Genomic DNA, 17907 nt, shown 5'->3' with positions numbered 1-17907 from the left:
TCTGCTTTAAAGGTTAGTTATCTCCACCAGATATGCCCTTACTCCCGGCTCTACCTGTCAAATAAATTGGCATCTGCTACCCACGTCACAACTCTTTACGTACGTCTTGCATCCACTGCTGGACTATGAACTCTGTCGGTGGGGACTGAGCTTTATGCAGCCCTGCATGGGGAGTGTGGTGGGCACTGAAGACAGAAACAAAGTGGAGCAATTGTGGAAACCCAAGATACATATTTACGAGCAAGACAAATGTCCAGAGAATTTTCTGGAAAAAAGGAAAAAGTTATTTCTCTTTGAGGATGTTGCAAGCTTCCTTTAAATGGAATTAGTTGACTACATCGCAGATAGCAAATGACCTCAAGGGTTAGGCTAAGATTTTAGAAACCCATAAATACACCGTGAAAAATAAAACGTACATTGGTATATTCCATAATAAAATTCCTTACATATTTAACACCCTCATTTTCAGAGTGCTTTTGTATACATCTCTTCTCACCTGACAGTCAGGACAACCCAGGGGCACATGCAAGGCAGGCATTTCTTCTCCTGACCCTCCCACAAAGACCCAGGGAGATGAGTAAATCAATCGGCTGCTGCTGGGTCAGAGGCTGACCCAAGAGCAAGAGCAATGCTCTTCCCACTAGGTCAACGGCCCCAAAGAAACGCTATGATCCACGAAAGATGGGGCAAAATGGATTTTTTTCTTTTACTTTCCTTAGAAGGGAAAGAATTCAGTACTCTGATTAACAGAAATGACCAGAGGGATAAAATTGCATTTCTCTGTTAAATAACAAGCAACGTAGCTTAAAGGGAGAAAAATCAGAAGAAATGTGTGATCTAAGGAATGTACCCAGAGAATGTATGGCTCCCATTTTGACTTCTACAGAGATGAGGATAATTAACATCACACTTCCCTGTAAACTTTATTCAAATTTCCATATGTAGCCATGATTCTCTAGATGCTCACTGCAATCATTAAACTGTACTTAGTGCATGTAGCAGTTTACACCTCCAGCACTCCAGCTAATACGATGGCCTTTCTTCCTTTGATGGTTTTCCTTCTCTCTTCCTCCTGTGTTACTGCACTGTTACCGTCACTGTCCCGTGAGGACTGATGGGATTATAGAACAGACAAAAGGAGCCACTGTTCCTGCTGCTCAAATGGCAGAGGAGACAGCAGGAAGGCTGAGGGCAGAGGTCCTATCACTCACCTAGTGTCTGTCCAGGACCTTCGGCGGCGTCTTACACAAGAACCTGTCTCCTGAGCACTTAGCGGATGGAAGCGTGGAGGGATGGATGGAAGAGATGTCTGAATGTGGACAGCACAGTTCTAATTTCTGACTTGGTAAAATGGTTGGAAGTTCCCCTGCCCTACCCATTGCCTTTTCTGTTTCAGCAACCACCTTTCAATGGGAGCAGCTTGGAATAAGAGAATCAGATTGGCATTCTGGAGCTCTTTATTTAGAAATTTGCTCTGTCTGAGTTAATATATGGGTTAGGTTCCCTGTGAACGACACTCTCCTAACTCCAGCAATGTCACAGAGACACTCAGCTGCTGTGTGTCTGGCAAATTAATGACTACAAGCCCAAGGGATGGAGGGATGGGAAAATGTTAACATTTGAAATGAAGAATAACTTTAAGCAAATTCAGAAGAAAATGAAAAAGGCCTCATGCCCCCCCCAAGCTAACCTCTTATTTTGAACACAAAATTATAAGAAATAGTACTTTCCTACAAAACAGTACTTTTTTTTTTTTTAAGATTTTATTTATTTATTTGACAGACAGAGATCACAAGCAGGCAGAGAGGCAGGCAGAGAGAGAGAGGAGGAAGCAGGCTCCCTGCTGAGCAGAGAGCCCGATGCGGGACTCGATCCCAGGACCCTGAGATCATGACCTGAGCCGAAGGCAGCGGCTTAACCCACTGAGCAGTACTTTTTAAAGTACTTTGTGCTTATCAGAACAATCCTACCCAGAATGCAGGGGGAAAAAAAAAAGACAGAAGAGGAAATGAGATGGCAAAGAGAAGAAAAGGGTACTGGGAATATGGGAAGTAGAAGAGGAAGGAAGAAGCAGAAAAGGCAGAGAAGGCAGCTCCGTGCTGAGATGACAGGGCAACAGGAGAGGGTACGGGCACCGCGTCAAGTCGCGGGGGCAGGTAAAAGAAGGTTCCGCAGACCTGAGCAGCAGAGGTGGGTGAGCTGGGGATCTCCTTTTCCAAGTCTCCCCGCTCCGGAGGGTGAAATGAGGCTGACCATCTGGAAGACCTGCTCTGGGGCGAGCACTGTGCTTTCTCACACTATGTTTTGTTCCATCGTCTTGCTTGCAACAACCCTGCAAGGAAGGCGGTGATGCCCACCGCGCTGGTGACAACGCTGAGTTCACAGGCCATCAGGGGTGAGCTGTGGCTCTGGACAAGTACCCGTCTATGGGTAGCACACTGCTGCCCATGAAGGATTCCTTTACCTTACTTGAGCCTTAGGCAACTCTGTGAAATGAACATGATTTCTATTTTGCATGGCAAGACGTGGAGACTGGAGGCTTGGAGGGAGTCACTTACACTCGCACAGCTAGCAAGAAGCTAGGATGCGTGTGAACTGGGACACAACCCAGTGCTCCTTCTGTTTCACCATACCAACTTCCTGAGGAAGTAACCAGCTCCCCACCCTGTAATCCATCCCCAGCTTCAGCCTATAAATTGTGAGCCTATGATGGCTGAGCACTGGATTAACAAGGTGCCACGTGAAGGTTGGGCTGCTGACGTATGGTCATCCTGACTGTGACTCTACATGAAATGGGGACTCTGAGTCTTAAAAATAACCATAGGGTCAGATGATCTAATAATTCAACTACTGGATATTTGCCCAAAGAAATAAAGAACATCAAAGAGATATATGCATCCCTATGTTTACTGCAGTATTATTTACAATAGCCAAGATACAGAAGCAACCTAAGTGTCTACTGATAGGATGAATGGTTAAGGAAGATGTAGTGTGTATGTATGTGTGTGCGTGTGTGTATGTATGTAGGGGCGTGTGTGTGTGTGTGTGTGTGTGTGTGTGTGTAGGGGGGGAATATTACACAGCCATAAAAAAGGATGTGATCTTGTCATTTGCAACAGCGTGGAAGGACCTAGAGAGTATTAGGCTAAGTGAAATAAGTCAGACTGAGAAAGACAAATGCCACCTGATTTCATTCATGTGTGGAATCTAAAAAACAAACCAAACCAAACAAACAAAAAGCAGAATCAGATATACAGAGAACAAACAAATGGTTGCCAGAAGGACAGGGGGTGGGAGATACAGGGAGACACCATAATGGTAAGGTATTTGGTTTGTGCTCACTCACGGCACAGGAATCTTGTTTATAGCAGTTCCCAAACATGGTCCCAAAACACAGTGATTTTCATTCCACTAAGGGGGGATTTATTAATACCAAATGGGGTCACTGGTTCCACTGCCAGCTAGTTCTAGCCACAAGGATATTATTGTTCTGAACCCAAATCTCTTTCTCTGTAACTTCTACCTTTTGGTTCTGCTTTTTCTAGAGAGACAAAGTCCTTCCTTTTTCTAAGCACAGCTGTTGTGTCTCTTGTTCTTATTCTCTTCTCCAGGCTAGCCCTCCACAGTTCCTTCAAACACTGGTTACAGGACACACTCTCTCAAGGCCTTCCCATTCCTGATCCTGTTCATGAACCATGCTCAAATTTGTCTATTCCTCTTGCCTCATGTACTATTAAAATCGTTTGAAATACAGTTAATGTGCTCTAAGTACCACGGAGTCCAATGAAATCATTACTACTCTTTCTTTCTCTGGGCATGTGACTTCTGCTGTCACAATTAGGATAATGTTAGCTTTTCCAGCAACCACTTTGTTGGGGAGCAGGAGAAACAAACAAGCTCTTGCAGTAAGGCATGTTAAGTGCTGGGAAGGAAGCAGGCACTGTGCCGTGGGATCACAGAGGATGGGCATCTAATTTAGCCTGAAAGAAAAAAAAGCACTTAGAGATGATACTCGAACAACTCAAAGCAAGAGTCAGCCAGATGGAGAGAGCAGAAGAGCTTTCCAGGTAGATGGGGAAAGATCTTGCAAAGGTAAGCTGGCATGAGAGAGCATGGCGGGACTCCTTCCCTCCCCCACCTCCCCCTGTCTCCTCTCAATTCTTTTCTTCAGTTTTCCTCTGGCTTTGCTTCTTTCTCTGATGTCCTTTTCTGTCATCGAAGGCCTGGAATAAACTACACTCTCCTGTTTTAAGAAGCATCCATCGTATGGAGCCCAACATTCTTCTTAGAATACCTGGGCACTGCAAGTATTAAGTGAGGGTTAAATTGCCAAAGCCCTGGCAATGTTAATGTAATAAGTATTCTGAATCTGGTCTTCTTTTCAGAGACTGTACTTCCACCTCAGTGGACTGCGTGATTAGGGTCAAAAAGCAAACGGCCCCTCAAGAATTCAAAAGCGGCCAACGTTCCTTCAGAGCGCTGAGGTAGACCATGGCGTTCGGGAAGGATTTCACAGGCGTCAGAGGTCTTTGCCCCTTTATCAGCTGACCTGTTGTTCGCTTCACTGCCTCTAGCCAGCAGTGTTTGAAATAAGGCATTTAAGGATCTCTAAATTCCTGTTTCTAAGGCCAAACTCTTACCAAGGCTGTTTTCTCAGTCTGGAAAGCAGACAGGCTAGGAACCTCACCTTGGCAGGGGAATTCAAGAAACTCAAGATGTGGTAACTCATCCACCTGTCATTTCCTTCTGCTTGTTCCTTCCCTGCCTGCAGGCTCTCGGTCACCCAACCCCCTCCTCTGAAAGTGCATGACAACTCAAGGCTTCCCCGAAACCTCTGACAGGTGAACAAAGAGAAACACCTCTCACGAATCCAAAATATCAAAGGATAGAAGAGAGAACAGAACCTTTCGTAAAGAACCCTAAACATCCCACCAGAAAGTCCCAAACAACCCTGAAAAGTGAGAATAAAACTATCAAAAGCTGACAGAGGGTAACAAGCATTATTTCCAACCCACATTTGTCCTTCTAAAAAAAGCCAACAATCTACTGAAAAAACCCCCGAAATGTATGAAATCTAACATCGTTAACATATTTCCTGTCCTCACATAGCTTATAAAAAATGTTTCTGAGCTTTTCCCTGGCTCATTTACAATGACGAGAAGGAGCAAAAAGGAAATGCAACAGATGGGACTACCATCTTCTCTCACAGTGATTTATCTTTACTTGAGGTAGCTTGGGCAAGCTTTCAAACATTTCTCAGATGTACCAATAGCTTATTCCTGGTCCAGAACAATGAAGATGAGGTTCCCTTAAAAAAAAATCTGCAGGTTATAAGCCATGTTTACTATTATCTATTTCTGTTATTTCTAAAAGAGATCACCTCAGCTTCCCCCCAACCCTCCCAGTACTGACTCCATGAGAATCTAATCTGGTGCTGATTTAGAGCTGACAGGTGGTACATGCATAATTAAAGATGACCTAACACAGAATGCTCTCATTCCTGGCATATTATCAGACACTTAAGCAAAGCAATTATCAGTAGGCAATCTTTTCTGTCAACAGAGATAGAGATGAAACATTTCTTCAATTAAGAGGATTTTGCAAGGATGCTGTATATATATCCATTTGCAAATACTTGAAAGTCTTTACAGTATAATAATAGTAAGCCAGCTCAATGGAACACCTTTGGCCAGTGAAATCGTGCACCTCCCTTCTCCCTTATCCCAGAAGGTCACATTTTAAACATCGGAACATCAAAATAGGAACAATTCTGGGCACGACCCCGATCAGAGACCCCGATCCAATCTGACAAGGAGATCTCTGTATTTTTCTGCCATCGTCCTGCTGGGCTTTGCAAATATACCAAACCTCCCTTTGAGGCTCAAAGTGGAGAAGGATAGGTTCAAATAAAAGTAAATTCAATTAAAATTTCCCTTTAAAACAGGCTTATTCCCTCTTCATGCTTCGCCAGTGTCAAAGGATTTCGAGAACTGTTATGAAGCCTTAAAACTTCATCTGGAATCTAAGTGATTTAAAGGAATTTTTTTTTTTTCATTTTTGAAGAAATAAATACTATTCAAAGGAAGAAGGATCTTGGCAAAATGATGGATTTCCCATTTCAGGTGAAGGAGGGAAGAGGCACTGCATTTCCTAATAGAGTACTGTATTTTTTTTTTTTTTATAAATTATAGTGCACGTACTTTATATAAATGAATGCATTTTAGCTTTCCTTAGAACAGAAATTGCTTTAATGTTGTAGCAAGACAAGTGATTTCATTTCTTTTTTTTAAAGGGTGGTTTATACGTTAATGGGTTTTTTGAAGCCCGTGTAAAAACTGCCTTCCATGAGACAGAGAACTTCACAACGTTTGTGGTGCATATTTTGCCACATTTCACAAGGGGTCTTATTGTTTAAATTCTTATATCCTTATGTCATATGTGAACAAACGACCTTATTGTTCATTTGAACATGTCTTTATAGGATCTCTGGTGGTGGAGCTGGTGTTGTTGTTTGCATTTTTTTTCCTCATCAAGTCAGAACAAAGTCTCTTTTTCTGCAACACTGGGAACTCAGGGGAACAGGGCAGTGTGTGGCAGAGGCTGTCATTTGGAAACACATAACGATAACGTAAGTGAAGTGCTAATGTTAATGGGTCGACTTCTGGTGAGTAAATCAAGGTCCACAGTAAAGTCTCTTCCACAGAGCAGGCTTCAAGGTAATGTAAAACAGAAGCACTTACAAGGACAATTGAGAATCACCCGATAAACTGTTAAAGAGGCAGTCCTGCTGGGCAACCAGACCCAATTCCTTCCAAGATGTGTTTCACTGGGAAGACACTCCATTCAGAATATTAGGGAAAATATCAGTCGTCTTTGGGAAAACAGAATCAGGTGGAGAGGTAGTGATGATGGTGGGATCGCTAATGGGGGATTCAGCAGGACGCAAAGCTCGAGTTCATTATATTTCTCAGAACTCAGAATAGCTTCTGAATGAGTACTCACAATTCTCTACAGACCTATATCTCCTAAGGAGCAGCCCCTTTCTCCCTTTCCAATTTTAATGTAAGAACAAGAAGAGAATACAGGTAGGAAGGCAGGAACCAGTATCCTCTACAGAGCGGAGGAGTATCTAAACCAGTTCCATTCGGGGTGCTGGTTAAATTCAGAAAAACCCAAAGATGTACGTTGACAGGATGCTGCATCAAGAGGCCAGGACAAAGAAATATGTTGCATGTGTACTTCCATGGCAAACAACCAAACACTTGTGACTTCCCAATCGATGTCATGGATAAAGAGAAAATACAAGATACAAGGTACATACTACCATCAATATAAAGTTAAGAAAAAAGGAAAAAAAAAACAAACTCTGGTGAGTTTATTTAGGGAGAGACTCTCATTTCCCATACAGCAAAGAGTCCTAGACTTTTATACAGCTTTAGTAAATAAAGCAAAGTCTATAAGCACAGTCTGTATGCCGAGGACAGCACATGGTACTAAGACATTTTATATCACGCTTCTACAGTGAGTTATTATTTTAGGATCGTCAACTAACAGTTTTTGAGAGTGCGTTCCATCCTGGGCTCAGTGTGGAGCTCAAACTCGCAACCCTGAGATCAAGACTGGAGCTGAAATCAAGAGTCGGACACTTAACTCACTGAGCCACCCAGAGGCTCCCTTCAACCAAGATTTTTTTAAGGTGATGGTGCCTTACAAAAAACAGAAATAACAACCATTTTTCTCGTTAAACTAGGTTTTTCCTATCATCCCCAAAACTAGTTTTCCAAGTATCTTGGTTTTACTAAGTTTTAGGCTTGGATGAATAAGATAAGACTGTAACTATAGCGACAAAATAAAGACTAAAGCACACAGATGATATGGATAGAGTATATTTTAGAAAGAATAAAAGTTAAATCCAAGATAATATTATTGTCACTGTTACCTATTTGTGTCCTATTTCAGAAAGGTTGCTTAAAACCTACCATCTGGAAGCCTTACAGAAACATTCCGCAGAATAGTATGTGTTCTTCCTGTTAACAGATTATCAGAGATGCTTATCAGGTTTATTTCCCTAAGGACAAAATACAACATATTCAAGAAAGCCAGAAAGGATGCGGTTTCAAATCTCTATCCATGGAGAAGGATATCCATGGAGAAGGTCACTTCTGGTTCAGAAGTGGAAGTGACTGTGTTAATTCCAGAGCCCTTGGAATTGGCTTTTTCAAGAACTGGCATTGGAGGTCAAACTAGACAAAGGTGACTGGCACATCTTCAGTGACTTAGAAGGCAGTGGGGCAACCAATGCTCTTATTCTCTTCTCCTAATTCTTCCCTAGAGCTAGTCTGGCAGATGGACCACAAAAGGGGTGGTCTCACCTCACTGCAGGGGGGTAAAAGAAAATAGAGGGGGAAAAATAGTTTTTCGCCCCAAATTGCACTCTAGGAATCCACTGTTCTTAACTTTGAGTTCTTTTACAAACCGAAATGCTAAGCGCCGGTGCCATTTGTTTCCCTTTGGAAGGGAAGGTGCTGGGAGAAGACCAGTGTTAAGAGAGGATTCAAGAGACATATGTTCTTATTAAAGCAGAGTTTGAAAGGGAACAATGTGACAGAGAGAACGATGGTTGTACCCTAATACCGTTTGTGGAATCCTCACTCACAGAAAAGAAAATAAGGGCCAGGGGCGCCTGGGTGGCTCAGTGGGTTAAAGCCTCGCCTTCGGCTCAGGTCATGATCCCAGGGTCCTGGGATCGAGCCCCGCATCGGGTTCTCTGCTCTGCAGGGAGCCTGTTTCCTTCTCTCTCTCTCTCTCTCTCTCTGCCTACTTGTGATCTCTGTCTGTCAAATAAATAAATAAATAATCTAAAAAAATAAAATAAGGGCCCGTCTGTGCTGAACATCTAATACACCAAGCCACGAAGACGAAAGACATCCCCACACCAACCAATTCATACAGATCCACTTCCATTTATTCCTTTTCGAATGACCACAGGCCCTACACCCCACGTCGACACGATGCGCTTTTACAGGTGTGCACTTGTAACTTCCGTGAACTAACTAGAGAAGGAGATACAAGATACCCAGCTGGAAGGGGAACCAGTGATTTCCATCCCTGCAGCCGGTCCCACTGTAATATCTTCCACTTGGTGCTGACAGCTTTCTCTTCTCTCCTCTCATTCCGACACAATGCCGTCGGGTCTGTCTAAGTAATGCAATTTACTGGAGTGGAATTCCCCTGGGACCCTGTGCAGCACTTGGTGACAGTGTCATTTATACTCCCTAGTGTCGTGGCCTGACACTGATGCAGCAGCCTTCATCCCTCATTCACGGCGGAGCGTGAAATTTCACCTTCTGCTGTGCCCTTCTGTAGTGTGCGCGTCCAAATTTACTCCATTCAGCCTTAATTACAAACCTTGGTTAAAATGCTCTCATTAGATTTATATTTCTCACTCCAAATGTCAATCTTACTGAAAATTCCGATTTTCCCGGGGATTCATCCATTAGCAATAAACTCTAAAGCATTCCATGACTGAGTGCATTAAACCAGCAATGCGGACATGCACTTAAAATACATCATTAGAGTAAATCTCCATTGCAAATGCTTTACATTATTCAACCAGAGGAATAATGAGCTCGGCCCAGCCAGTACCCTCAAACTGCACATGAAGGATAAAACTGGCTGTTATCCTGGAAGAAGCACACGGTGTATCAATGGCATGGATTGCAGAGTCTCTGTCATTCCTTATGAAGGTGTGGGAGGAAATCACAGCCACAGCCTCATTCATCACCTTCCTTTGCCTACGGATTTTGCAGATACTCCAGTCTATGGCAAAATACAATAACGCAGGCAAAGATAAGGGGAGTGTCTGTGTTCAGGGAGGGGACTAAAGCTATATAACCATAAAAGGGACTAAAGCGATATCCATAACGCCAAGAACTTTGTTAGTTACCTCAAATGATTGCTCTCTCTAAAAAGCATTCTTCCATTTCATTCAATGGAAAAAATTCTAAAAAGCAGCACTGTCTGGATATATAGTAAGAACCTGGGCACCATTCTAATGAAAGACAGATCTTACTGGTGGACTTCAGCTGAGAAACCTCTCCACTCCAGCTTGTTGGGGACTAATGTTAAAAACCCAGAAACCCCAATGGTGATGCTGAAACACAAGTTATAAGTTGGAAGTTGTATCTGTCAGCAGATAGGACAGACCATGAAAAAAATAATGGAGAGAAACTAAAACAAACAAACAAAAAACTAGCAAAATATATCAATTGGTAAAACCAAGCCTTCACTGTTTTCTATCACTCCCATGTTTCAATTCCTTAGCTTATTGATCTCATTTATCACTTCTTGTCAGGTCCCAGGTGAGGCAAAGTCAAGTTGCAGTCGTAATTTCTTTTTTAATTTGATAAATGAAAACACTGTATCCGAGAAAGGTCATGGAGGCGACTGAAGGAAGGGTCTGATGTGTACCCTTAGCATCTAATACTAAAGGTTAACCAAAGAAACTGAGTGATCCCTATCAATTATGACCTTATCATGAAAATAAAATATTTTACATTTTCCTTTTTTTTTTTTAAGCAAGCTCTACACCCGGCTTGGGGCTTGAACTCACAACTCTGAGATCAAGAGTTGTATGCATTATCAAATGAACCAACCAGGTGCCCCAAATATTTTTATTTATTTAAATAGGCTCATGCTCAGCGTGGAGCCCAATGCGGGGCTTGAATCACAGCCCTGAAGTCAAGATCTGAGTTGAGATCAAGAGTGAGACACTTAAACAGTTGAGCCATGCAGTATCCCTATATTTACTTTTTTAAAAAAAAAAAAAAGATTTTATTTATATAGTTTCAGAGAGAGCGTGCACACGTAAACAGGGGGAGCTGCAGGCAGAGCAGGCAGAGGGAGAAGCAGGCTCCCTGCTGAACAAGGAACCCAATGCAGGACTCTATCCCAGAACCCAGGGATCATGACCTGAGCCAAAGGCAGACACTTAATCAACTGTGCTACCCAGGCGTCCATACGTTTATTTTTTTAAATGGAAAAATTTGGTGAACAGAAAGACTCTTAGAAGGGCAGGTATACACGAAATTAAACAGTAAGTAATTTTTAAAAAAGAATAAAAACTAAAAGAAGCAACAGTAATTGTTTTCTGCCTGTCAGTATCTGGTCATCTCTAGGACTGACTGGTAACCAGAATTGTAACAGATGCAATGTTTTCTGTAGGGAATTACACCACCATGGAAACTAATTGCTCCTGAAGTTTTGCCCATTCCCACCTGAAATATTTAAAATTGTACTTGATTACACCATTAGTGCTCTCTCTTTCAGAATGTATATCAGCAGGTACTACAATTAACATGCACAGATGTTAGAACCGAAATATCCATGTTTAAATAAAAAACATAGCGAGAAGGTAAAAATAACTAAATGTGCTCAACATCGTACTGATCTTAAAAGGAAAGAGAGGCTTACGTTGTGCTGGCATAATGGCAAAATAAAGAAATACCCCCCAGATGGCATCGGTAACCCTATGAGGAACCAAACTACTCCGTAAATGACTTGTCGCTTTCTAATTGAGAAACAATGAACAGGAGGCTGATCGTGTGTCCATTTAATTCCAAAATTCACACCCCAAGCATACAGGAGGAACCCCAAATGCCCTAAAAATCTCCAGCACATTCCTATGTTACAAAAGCACAGATCAGAGTAACAACCCCGTCGTTTTGTTAAGTGCTGGCTTTGTGCTTCATATACGTTATTTCATTTAATCCCCACAACCAAACTCTGAGGTAGGTGCTATCCCTATTCCCATTTTCAAACAAAAACAACCAGGCTTAGGAAAGATTAAGTAAACAGATCAAGGTCAGCCCACAGCCAAGCTCAGATTTGGTCCCAAGTCCTCCTTCTCCCAAAGAGCTCTTGCCTTGCTTGAACCACCATGCTTTCCTGTCTGCCTCGGCTGGAGAAACCAGTGAGGAATGTGATTTACAGTCTTCAATTTCCAGAGGCTTCTGGAATGACTGTCCTTCTGACTCATCTCATTTCACAAATGACATCAACCTGAAAGGCTCATTCTTTGGAAATGCCACAGCCACTCGGCCAGTGGAATGGGGACAGCACCATCACTGGGATCACGAAGGTCCAAATTTCCCTGTGAACGCTGACGCCACCTCTCTTTGGTGTTTCTTCTAGCCACAAACTGGCACGTTATCGCTTACTGTGGTTGCAGCAGACTCAGCAGTCAGAGGAAGGGGAGTTTTTACTTGGTTAACTGCCCCACCCCCCAACATCTGTGTCCACGGAGGGCATTCCAGGACAGGCATGCTCTCCCTCATCCTTGTCCCCTTTCCCCACCAGCCCGTGAGTCCCCACACAGAAGACGTGGCTAATCTCTTGGCAACACCACTAAGAGCTCCTTCCCTTGCTGTTCTACGAGTCTTCAAGAAACAACTTTCTAACAATGAGTCAAAAAGATGGATGCTTTAAAACAGCATTTCAAACAAGGCAATTACTTAAAAAAAAAAAAAAAGATCTGAAGATTCTATCACATCTTCTTTCAACCTTCCATCGACACAATCTGTTTATGTATGAGTCGTGTCTTTCTTCCTTCGGAAGGGGAAAATGCTGATAAACTAGCACATGCAGACAAAAAGCGCAAAAACCCGGCCACCTCTTGCTGCTTAAACAGAGTCACATTTATTTCCCAATGCACCACTTACCAGACAGATGCAAAGATGTGGGCAAGCCAGTCATCAGAATTAACAGAGTGATTGTGCTTGCACTACATATTCTGATTTGTATGAATCTTATTTTTAGCCATGCACAAAGGGCAATAAATGGAAAATCTTATTCTAACCGCTACTTTTTCTGGGCCACCCACACTGCTCCACCTACCGCCAAGTTCACAAATGTACAAAAAACCCAACCCAGGGTTTGTCCTCACAAGGGATGCAAAGAGGCTAAAATGAGTGACATTTTTTCCAGTTAGTGTTGGTACTTTCACTCTTTTTCTGTATCAGGACTTTCAGGGAAAACAACGTTGACTTAATCTACAGGCATTTTCCAAGACTCTGCGCTGGTATGTCCTTCAGCGCACAGGTGAGCATGACCCGCCAGGCGCGGGCACTTCCCTGCCGCGAGCCGCATGTCAGCCAACTGTCAGCAAGGCAATGCACCCGCAGACATTTCTGTACCTCCAGGGAGATGATACCTACCGCATTTTTGTTTTGAAACAATGACAGCGTTTTAAAAGTTCTTCAAATGAACCAAAGGGATCAGCAGAAGCATAAGCATTTCTAAGACGGAGCAGACGGTCGGAAATGATTTCACCCAAGTTGGGTCAGTATCACTTGCCCTAAATCTGCTTTTAGTTTGCAGTGGGACAATGCACACCAAGGCACAGGAGCCTCCTGCCAACCCCCTTCCCTCCCGTGCAGCCCCCTCCCTGTCCACGCCGTCCACAGTCCCCACCGCATGGCCAGCAGCCCACCAAGCAGCTGATGCTAAGACAGACACTTTGAGAGCGAACCAGAAAAACACAGTGATGAAGAGGACGTTTTCTAGGGGCACAGAGAGGATAGAGATGAGGACCTCCTACTGATTTGCTATCTCTTTAGACTTTTAGTGAAAAGTTAAATTATTAAGGTCCCAGGGGAGCAATTAAAATGCTTGTTCTTCCCAACCCTCTGCAGACCCAACAGCACACATAGGCAGGTAGTGATCAATATTTAAAAGTCAGCTCAGCAAAACAATTAAGACACAAAAGGAGGCAACTCTGAGAAAGGCGTCTTTCTTTACCTGTGTGCTTGCTCATTATCCAGAAACTAGAGGAAATGTTCTGTCATCCTCTGGTAGCTAACACACGCCCTGTGCAGCTAACACCTTCTTCCGATAACGCACGGTACTAGAACAGCCCTGGTGAGGTGTATCAGAAAACCTTTTTTAGGTTAGAGTCCACTCTCGTCAGACCGTCTGACTAGCGCTGTAAAAACACGGGTAATTAAGTGTTACGAAAAAGTGGGTCATACACCACTGAGATACAACCACACCGCCCCCAAACTAGCCTCCAAATGACTGTGCTCCGAGGAGGTGGGAGGGGTCTGAACACAGCGAAAGCAAAACTTTTATGTGGTGAGTAGCATTTTGGTTTTCACTGGTTTAGGTTAGAGAAAGTTAATCTCAATGTCAACTACAAACCAAATAACGTTTAACGTGTTCTTGAAATTTTATGACCAACGCCGGCTGTTCATGTAGCGGGAAATTCAGGTTACAATGTCATAAACTGTCCAAGGGACAGTCTCAGGCTTAAATGACATGCCCGTCCCCGGAGAGCGAGCGCTGTGACTCAGTGAAGCGAGGCGGTCAAACCGAAACTGAAGACAAAGTAGCAAATTCTTATTATCCACATTAGCATCTCCTTCTCCTAGGGAGGATCAAAGGACTGCACACCACTTCCCCACACCTGGAGCCAACCAACCTGGGCATTTAACAATCACGGATTTTTATCAAAACACCCTTGGATTTCTGTAGCAACAAGGCAAACGTAGTACCTGCATTTACTGAGCACGTTCATTCATCTGTCACTCAAGAGACACAGAAATATTAATTCAGCACCTACTTGAGTTCTGATTATAAACAAGGGCACAAAGGATGGGAAGGGGTGCCGAGAGAAGAACCTAGAAGAATCTGCTTTCAAAGAACTTCAGTCTGACACAGGGGAGAAGACCTGGTCATACCCACGCCAAATACAGATTAATCTTTTTTAAAATAAAATCCATTCTAGCAGCTGCTCATTATAGACTTCCTACCCTTTTTAAAAAAATTTATGTTCAATTAGCCACTGTATAGTACATCATTAATTTTTTTTAACTTTTTAATTTTTTTTTATAAACATATAATGTATTATTAGCCCCAGGGGTCCAGGTCTGTGAATCGCCAACTTTACACACTTCACAGCACTCACCATAGCACATATCCTCCCCATCATTAGTTTCTGATGTCGTGTTTCTATTGACAAAAGACTTGCAGATAACATTCCTACACCATTTCTCAAATGAATCTTTTAATAATCCCCTAATTTTTTTTTTTTTTTTTTTTTTAAAAACCAGGGTTTTCTTTCAGTGCTCAAAGTCCTTCCTAACCTTGGCTACATATTAGAATTCACCCTGATCCAAAACCTTAGCATTCTTGGATCAGCTGGGTGGCTCAGTAGGTTAAAGGTCTGCCTTCTGCTCCAGTCATGATGCCAGGGTCCTGGGATCGAGACCTACAACAGGTTCCCCCTTCAGCAGGGAGCCTTCTTCTCCCTCTCCCCCATTGGTGCTCTCTCTCAATCTCTGTGTCAAATAACTAAATAATTTTTTAAAAAAACGCCAAAAAACAAAAAAAGTCCTAGAATTCTCCAAAGGGAAGCACAGAGTTACCAACACAATCCCAGGAGTTATCACACTACACCTTTGAAGGTAGATAAAGGATACAAAGCTGAAGGAAAACTCTGGTTCATAGCACAAGAAAGGATATATTTGAATCACATTTTGTTACCATCAGGTATAAAATTAGAGTTCTACTGGAGAACATATTGTTTGGATTACGGATGGGGAAAGGGGATCTGGCTAACCAAACTTTTCCATTTCTGGCAAATTCCGTAGAGCATACTGAATATGAATTTTTACGTAACTAGAATACAATGAGTTGATCTAACATGAAAACCATCCTGTACATAATTAAATGCTTCTTTTCTGATTCCAGAGGCCCATGAGGATCTTGCAAGGCCACTCAATAATCTTTTTTATTAATAAAATGCAGAAATGAAAAAAAAAACAGTTAACACTGATTTCCACTTGATAGAGATAATGGTGTATCTACACAGGTTCTTATAAGAGTTGATTAATGTAATTTGAAATGAGAAAAATAAGAAACTAGGAGATGATTGTCCTAGAAACTGATATCTGAAGTCATCATTCTTAAACTCCACCAAATTTGTAAGATATAATCCGTCCAGAGTACTGCTTGTAAATTTGGAATCATTTGATTAATTGAAAAAAGTCTGGAAAAAGACACAAAAGTATTTAATAGTCAGGTGCCATCTAGGTGGCTGGATTATAGATAATTTATTTTCTTCCCTTTTCTGTTATTTTATAAATTATGTCCAATAAACGTATTACTTTCACAATAAGGAAAATAAAGTTCTATTTGATGAAAGGAAACAATTAATTATTCTCTGATTCTGCTCTTCCTACTAATGAGAAACAATTAATACATGGAACCCAGTATAATAATCTGGCCTGGTGACAAGTCAGACATGAAATACAGGAAAAATCTACTAGAAACAATAGATTAAAGCTTCTAGTTAAGTTCTGCGAGGACTCTTAAGAATCTTGCTACACTCCAAAACGTTGCAAATACCACTCTTCCGCAATGATCCATGGTCCTGGTACTCTCCAGCTACAGCAAACCTCCAGATGCTAGGGCCATCACAATGACCAGTTTAATGGGGGAGGGCGGGGTGGTGTCCTTGTAAGAGCATGGTGTCCCTCTTTGTGTTAAATCATGGCTCAGGCAGAGGTGTCACTTTGCTAATGAATGGCACATCCAAAAGAGAGCCTATAAATAATTTCTAAAAGCAAGAGATTGGAAATTACTAGAATAAGTTGATAAACTATTTGTGCTACAACAGATAATCACTTGGAAAAGCAACTTTATAATATGCATGGCTGAGTTTATTTGGAGATTCACAGGGAATACCATTTGAAATTTTTGATTTACATATTAATGTATATTACCATGCGAGTGATATCACCCCTGTCTGTACCATTAGGGTATATGCAGAGAATGAAAATTAATTTTGATGATGCCTTGAGCAGAACACAATTGTGAAACTGGATGCTACAAGTAAACATATCATACATTCTTTTAAAAAAAGACAACAGAATTGGCTTCAAAACTATGCCAATGGTTTTCCAAAAATTCCAGGAACTAAATATATATGTTCATTAAATTATTTTCTATAGTACTCTTAATACCATTAATACCACAACTTTTAAATTGCTGCCAAGCATAATACACTTAAGGACAATATCTGAAATTTAAACTCGGACACTGGAAAGGCAGTTAAAGCCAAAACCTGCAGTTTTTCAAGAAGAATAAAAATTGTGTATTTCTCTTCCACAAGTCAACAGTTTTAGATTATTAATTAGGGCAGGAAAATGCTAAAATAAAACTTCAGTTAACTGGACTAATTTGAGGACAGGAAGATTTTTGTTTGTTTCAACTTTCTGGTCAATTGGCAGACAGCTAAGAAATGCTTTTGTTCAGAATATTTCCAAAGTAGTTTCTTTTCCTAATTTTAAAACATTTAACCATTCTCAGTGATTCAGCAGGTCAGTGTCATCAGGTATAGATATCCCCCAGGGTATATTCTCCATTTTTACTAAAGCAAAACTATCTTGTTTTCTGAATATCTATTTCTGAAAATGGGAAGTGGGATGTGTGCGGTAGGGAGGGTGGGGTGTGCGGGTGGGGGTCAACTAGGGGTGCGGAGATGTGAAGGTCAGTTAATTCAGGCTTCTGGGTTAGTTGGGTTCCAGGTAGCTAAGCTATCACCAAACACGAATTCGGTGTATGCAACGAGGCAATCTGATTCCTAGGAAACATGAGCGCCTACAAGGGGCGTCCCCAAGGGTCTATCTTTGTTGGTATTCTCTACCTTACGTCATTCCATCTGGGTGACTTGGTTTGCTGGTCTTCTCTGGGGGAAACCCATGTCACTGTGTCCATCTAAAAATTAAGGTCTCTAAACTCCTGGGGTTGAGTTTATTTTGATTTGATTCTACAGCCATGTTATTTCAACTCGGGCTTAAGGAGCAGGCAGCCACATGTGGAAGTCATGGATGAAGAAACATTTGCTTT

General features: G+C 42.0%; 1 protein-coding gene and 1 long non-coding RNA gene across 8 annotated transcripts in view; both read right to left on the bottom strand.

Annotated features, from left to right (window-relative positions):
- The window catches only part of BACH2 (BTB domain and CNC homolog 2), a 353955-nt gene that overhangs the window by 131250 nt on the left and 204798 nt on the right, over positions 1-17907 (bottom strand). The window contains exon 1 of one of the 7 annotated variants that reach the window (XM_032339049.1): positions 13798-14844. The exons of the other annotated variants lie outside the window; for them this stretch is intronic. The gene's annotated coding sequence lies outside the window, so the exon portion shown is untranslated. Of the gene's footprint in view, positions 1-13797; positions 14845-17907 lie in introns of those variants that run through there. 7 annotated transcript variants of the gene reach the window in all.
- Positions 716-17133, bottom strand: LOC116588228. Its single transcript, XR_004284855.1, has 3 exons — positions 17123-17133; positions 12022-12025; positions 716-1072 (listed from the first exon to the last, which is right to left on the bottom strand). It is a non-coding gene; the product is annotated as an uncharacterized LOC116588228 (long non-coding RNA).

This window comes from Mustela erminea, chromosome 4 (genome assembly GCF_009829155.1).
Source record: "Mustela erminea isolate mMusErm1 chromosome 4, mMusErm1.Pri, whole genome shotgun sequence".
In the NCBI taxonomy this organism is placed as follows: Eukaryota; Metazoa; Chordata; class Mammalia; order Carnivora; family Mustelidae; genus Mustela; species Mustela erminea.
Note: the sequence above shows the minus strand (reverse complement) of the source record. Positions and strands in the feature narration are given on the sequence as shown.